The following is a 6,620-nucleotide window of genomic DNA, read 5'->3' on the forward strand; positions in this document are numbered from 1 at the left end:
GAGAAAAAAAGCAAAGGAAGTTTGAATTTTGTGAAGTTAGTGTGGGAGAGGTGGAATAATTTATGTTATCGATCAATAATGACAAACCTACTGGCATTGACAACTTAGAAGGAAATCTACTGAGTGGTAGCTGACTCTATAGCCACTCCTATCTGTCATATCTTTAATCTGAGCCTAGAGGAATGTCTTTGTCCTCAGGCCTGGAGCGAAGCCAAAGTCATTCCGCTACCCACGAGTGGCAAAGCATCCTTTACTGGTTCTAACAGCAGACCTATATGCTTGCTGCCAGCTCTTAGAAAACTGATGGAAAAAAATGTTTTACCAAATACAATGATATTTCTTTGTAAACAAATGAACAACATAATTTCAGCAAGCTTATAGAGAAGGGCACTCAACATTTATTGCACTGACACAAATGTCTGAAGATTGGTTGAAGGAAATTGACAATAAGAAGATTGTGGGAGCTATACTGTTTGATTTTTTTTCAGCCTAGCTTGGAATCCCCCTTTCCTTCCTTCTTCTTCGTTGCCATTGGTTATCTTGGTCAGCAGAAACAGGTAAGCCCACTGTGCGGGGTACAAAGGAGTGAATGTAGTATTCCACCTGCATTACTTGCTGTTTGGGATTTTTGACTGGGTTTCTGTACAGCACTTTGAGATATCAGCTGATGTAAGAAGGGCTATATAAATACATTTGATTTGATTCCAGACCTGGTAAGCCAAGAGATTCTTCTGTATACAGTGTATGTGGACACCCCTTAAAATGAGTGAATTTGGCTATTTCAGCCACACCCATTGCTGACAGGTGTATAAAAGCGAGCACACAGCCATGCAATATCAATAGACAAACATTGGCGGTAGAATGGCCTTACTGATGACCTCAGTAATTTTCAAAGAGACACCGTCATAGGACGCCACCTTTCCAACAAGTCAGTTCATCAAATTTCTGCCCTGCTAGAGTTGCCTCAGTCAACTCTAAGTGCTGTTAATGTAAAGGGGAAACATCTAGGAGCAACAACAGCTCAGCCGCGAAGTTGTGGGTCAACCAAGCTCACAGAACGGGACCACTGAGTGCTGAAGTTTGTAAATCGTCTGTCCTCAGTTGCAACAATCACTACCCCTGGAAGAGACTGCAGCACAAGAACTGTTAGTCAGGAGCTCTCAGCCTCCCAGAACTGGAATACTAGACAATTCTGTGCTTCCAACTTTGTGGCAACAGTTTGGGGAAGGCCCTTTCCTGTTTCAGCATAACAATGCCCCCGTGTACAAGTTGAGGTCCATACAGAAATGGTTTGTCGAAATTGGTGTGGAAGAACTTGACTTGCCTGCACAGAGCCCTGACCTCAACCCCATTGAACACCTTTGGGATGAATTGGAACGCCAACTGTCAGCCAGGCCTAATCGCCCAACATCAGTGCCCGACCTCACTAATGCTCTTGTGGCTGAATGGAAGCAAGTCCCCGCAGCAATCTTCCAACATCTATTGGAAAGCATCCCAGAATGGTGGAGGTTGTTATAGCAGTGGGGGCGGCAACTCCATATTCATTCTCATGATTTGTTAATGCCCGTGATGTTCGACAAGCAGGTGTCCACATACTTTTGGTGTAGTGTGTGTAGCTTCCGATTCATGATCCAGAAGTGTTTGTCAGTCATAGGAAGTTATTATTATTATTATTACACAAACATTCTGAGTAAACAAAGTAGTTAATGCAAAAATAGGCATAAAAAAAGCTACGTCGAGCAGGAACCGGCAAGACGCTCGCCCTCCTCAGAACCGCCATGTTGGAGATGAGGTCAATATAAATAGTGCATATGTCAAGACTTGAGTAATTCTCTTCCTCTCTCTATTGAGTAAGGGATAAACGCCTCGTCCCGCTGCGGCGTCCATTATTTCCAAGGTAATGTATCATTTTACATTTTAGTCATTTTAGCAGACGCTCTTATCCAGAGCGACTTACAGTAGAGTGCATACATTTTTATATACTGGCCCCCCATGGGAATCGAACCCACAACCCTGGCGTTGCAAGCGCCATGCTCTACCAACTGAGCTACAGTGGTAACAGGCGTTTATCTGGCTTATACCACAGAAAACAATATGAAAGTACACATTTACTTGTAGAAATCAATTTTTTTTCATAGATATTTTCATTTATATAAGCTAATTCATATACTTTTTCATCTTTTGGTTGCTAGAGATGCAACCCAGTCATTAATTTGATTAGTCTTTATGTTCCGTTCTTATCCCTCGCTTGCTAGCTAGCCAGCTAGCTACGGTTAACACAGTCACTACCTCTGCAGTCAGAATAACAGCAAAGTAGCGGTTTTCTATTGACATTTATTAGGATACATCCATAACAATGAGCTGATAATGCCAGATTTTGTCTGGCATAGCTACAAAAGTTTGCCGCCTTGTCAGAAAAATCGACACTGTTCATTACAAGGAGATCACATTGCATATCAAACACTAGGCTAGAAGCTACCTAAATAGTTTGTTGCTAACAAACCTGCCAATATGACAAGCAAATAAAAAAATATCAGTTGCTGAAAACAGCTAATCAAACCAGAAACGTGGGAGTATTTAACAGCATAGCGCCACTTGCGTCATAATTGCAACAGTAGGGACCAGAGAAATTAATGTTCTTCACTCACCACGTTAGGTCATCTAATGCTTCAAAACAATATGTCTCTGAAAAAAAAAAAACTATCCTAGCAAGCTAGCTACGTTTTTTCTTCGTTGGACCTGCGTTTACAATGTACCCAATTTCGGGTTTGTGTGCTTTTTGGTTTAGCTTTCTGTAACTTTAGCAAGTACAGTCTGCATGTGTAGGTGCTTATTGCGTCATGATTGCAAGGGGTCCCGATATCTTTTACAACTGTCCTGATAGAAAATATCCCGTCATCAACATTTTTGTGAATTTCAGTGGCATTGTGTGAAGTGAGGAGGATAGGGTGACGAGCAGAGGGAGAAAGGGATGGTGAGGGCAGGAAGAGGGAGAGATTGAGGAGGATAGGGTGATTGTAAATCACCAGGGAGTGGGGGGGGAGGAGAAGAGAGGGAGAAAAATTTGAGGGACAGAAAAGGAAGAGGGAAAGAGAGAAGAACGGAATAGATTAAGCAGGAAGTTAGGATGATTTTACACACCACAGAAAAGAGGGAGGGAATGAGTGTGAGAGGAGGGGAGGAGAGGAGAGGGAGATGGAACAGATGGATCCTGGCATGCAGGAAGGGATATACATACATACTGCTAGCTCTATCACTCCACAGTCATACCCTCCTCATCCCTCATCCCTCAGCTCAGCACCCCACCTTCTCCCACTTTCCCCCTTCCCATGTGGATGTGTGGGTGGATGAAAGGACTGGGATATACTGCTAGCTTTCTCATCACAACCACTCTCCTCCTCGCCATCGCTCATCTCAATGTACACCTACACTCACCTCCCTCCCTTGTCCTAGCATGTGGGGTGTGTGGGTAGACGAGAGTATTTAGAGATGGAAATACAACCTGGAAATATGTCGAAGACTTCGATAAAAGCCCACATCCTTATTTGTCTGTACTTGCATGCTTGAATCTGAGTCAGTAGGCCTAATAATTACATTGGCATACGTTTTACTGCGTTTCAGGAAGACCTCATTATCTACATTTTGGGTGATCTTTTTATTCTTTTGAGCCCTAAAATTAGGTATTTATTATACTGTAGATAGTTTGCCAAGGGTTTTTGGAGTGTGCAATTTCCTCATTCACTGAACACTGCAGCTTATACAGCTGTATTTAGATTTGGAATAGGAATACCTACATACCATTGGGCCCTCTCCCATGGCCTCTCTAACCCCTGACCTCTGACTTGTGATTCATGGAATTTCCTCCCTCAGGTCTATCCCTCATCTTGTGGAATGGGGTGTACACATGAGATCATCATTCAATGTGTTAACTCTAACCCTGAGCTCTAACTGACCCCTTCAGGTCTGTCCCTCATCATGTGGAATGGTGTCTATACACAAGAGAAGATCATCATCCAGTGGACTCTGCTCAGTGAAGCATGCTACTTTGCCATCCAGTTTTTAGGTGAGCGCTTAAGATTATAAAACCTTTCCTATTTTTACCAATTCACATATTTGACTGAGGGAGGCTCCTCAGACCTTCTGGCCGTATACTCTTTCCAATGCTGATAAAAAAAAAATGTTTGATAGATGAAAACAATGCATGAAAACCTATCTAGACCTTTTGTTGATATCAAGGACCTTGCTCCTGCTGTGCAATGCACTATTCTTCAGACTGTGTATGAGTTAACACTGTCCTCTAGTGGTCGAGACACAGTAGCACAGTTTGGAGTCTCATTGAGCTGCACATGTTGAAGAGTCACTCTTCAGTTTCATTAAATATGAATGGGGTATTTCCTGCTGACTGAGTGTCGTACACTATCAATCAATCAATATGTGTTTTATTCTTAGTTATAACTGTTGTCTCAATTCTGTAATTTCAGTGACGTCAGTCACTCTAGTGGAGATAGGCTCGTTGCCCAACGCTGCAATCCTCCTCCTCCTCAGCCGAGTAATCTTCCTCCTGGTCACTCTGCTCTACTACTACCACCTGGGCAGAGGACGACCCAAGAAGATATGATGGCGAGGGGACAGTTGCTTCCAGATGTGGGCTCAGAGGGAGGTGGGGTGTATTGAGGGAGGCAGGTAGCCTAGTGGTTAGAGCGTTGGGCCAGTAAAGGTTGCTAGATCGAATCCCCGAGCTGACAAGGTAAAAATCTGTCGTTCTGCCCCTGAACAAGGCAGTTAACCAACTGTTCCTAGGCCATCTATAAAGAATTTGTTTTTAACTGACTTGCCTAGGTAAAATAAAGGTTACATTTAAAAAAAAAAAAAAATGTGTTGAAAGTGTAGAAATGTAATGTGCAGTGTTGGAAAAAGTACTACATTTACATGAGTAAAAGTAAAGACACAATAGAAAATGACTCAAAATGAAAGTCACACAGTAAAACACTACTTGAGTAAGTCTAAAAGTATCTGATTTTAAATGTACTTTAAGTACAGTGGTGGAACAAGTACTCAATTGAGTAAAAGTAAATTCTATATATCAAATCACTTATAATAAGCAAACCAGATGGCACAATGTTCTTGTTTTTTTTAATTTACGAACGGCCGGGCAGACTCCAACACTCAGGTCGTGTCTACACTTGACACTTATATGCGACTTCTGCTATCAGTATAAGAAGATCGCATTGAAAAGACTGGTCTGATTGTGTTCATTCTGGCTGAATGTGTTGCGTGCGGATTTCTCCTCAGTCTGGACACAATCAGGCTACTGAATGCGCATACAGTGGGTGACGGGATCCGCACTCCTCACACAAGTCTCCAGAAAACGTGTGTTTTGGGAGCGAGGCACCTTTTCATTATAACGTTGGAGGAAATATGTTCCTAGCGGGTGAGGATAGTGTTTGCTGGCCTCATAAATGCTAGCCAGCTAGCTAATATTTAGAAAAACTGTTTTTTCTTGGCTAGAGTTATGCTAACCCGTTTGCAATCCCTTTAGAGTAGCTTGCTGGCGAGTTAGAGGTTAACTACAGTAGTTAGCTATTGCCATCAGTTGTGGTGTTATTGTCATATTTGGCCTATTCCACCGTTTGTAGAATGCATACTGGCATTTGAATATAGCGCGGGAAAAGGGAATCCGGAGACACTGTGGACACGATAGATACATATACAGTGCATTCGGAAAGTATTCAGACCTCTTGACTTTTCACATTTTGTTACGTTACAGCCTTATTCTAAAATGGATTAAAAAGTAATAATCCTAATCAATCTATATACAAAACCCCAAACAGGTTTTAGAAATGTTTGCATATGTATAAAAAAAGTTTCACATCACATTTACATAAGTATTCAGACCCTTTACTCAGTACTTTGTTGAAGCACCTTTGGCAGCAATTATAGCCTTGAGTCTTCTTGGGTATGACGCTACAAGCTTGGCAAACCTGTATTTGGGCAGTGTCTCCCATTCTTCTCTGCAGATCCTCTCAAGCTCTGTCAGGTTGGATGGGGAGCGTCGCTGCACAGCTATTTTCAGGTCTCTCCAGAGATGTTTGATCAGGTTCAAGTCTGGGCTCTGGCTGGGCCACTCAAGGACATTCAGAGACTTGTCTAGAAGCCACTCCTGCGTTGTCTTGGCTATGTGCTTAGGGTTGTTGTTCTGTTAGGTGAACCTTCGACCCCAGTCTGAGGTACTGAGCGCTCTGGAGCAGGTTTTCATCAACGATCTCTCTATACTTTGCTCCGTTCATCTTTCTCTTGATCCTGACTAGTCTCCCAGTCCCTGCCACTGAAAAACATCCCCACAACATGATGCTGCCACCATGCTTCACTGTAGGGATGGTGCCAGGGTTCCTCCAGATGTGACGCTTGGTATTCAGGCCAAGGAGTTCACTCTTGGTTTCATCACACTGAAGAATCTTGTTTCTCATGGTCTAAGAGTCCTTTAGGTGCATTTTGGCAAACTCCAAGCAGGCTGTCATGTGCCTTTTACTGGGTAGTGGCTTCCATCTAGCCACTACCATAAGCGCCTGATTGGTGGAGTGCTGCAGAGATGGTTGTCCTTCCAGAAGGTTCTCCCATCT

General features: G+C 42.9%; 1 long non-coding RNA gene across 1 annotated transcript; it reads left to right on the top strand.

The window, feature by feature from the left end:
• The first annotated feature begins 349 nt into the window (after window positions 1–349).
• LOC123727750 (uncharacterized) lies at window positions 350–4,749 on the top strand. The gene is made up of 3 exons (XR_006759626.1): window positions 350–557; window positions 3,962–4,063; window positions 4,482–4,749. It is a non-coding gene; the product is annotated as an uncharacterized lncRNA (long non-coding RNA).
• The last annotated feature ends 1,871 nt before the right edge of the window (window positions 4,750–6,620 follow it).

The sequence above is a fragment of the Salmo salar genome, chromosome ssa16 (assembly GCF_905237065.1).
Source record: "Salmo salar chromosome ssa16, Ssal_v3.1, whole genome shotgun sequence".
NCBI lineage: Eukaryota > Metazoa > Chordata > Actinopteri > Salmoniformes > Salmonidae > Salmo > Salmo salar.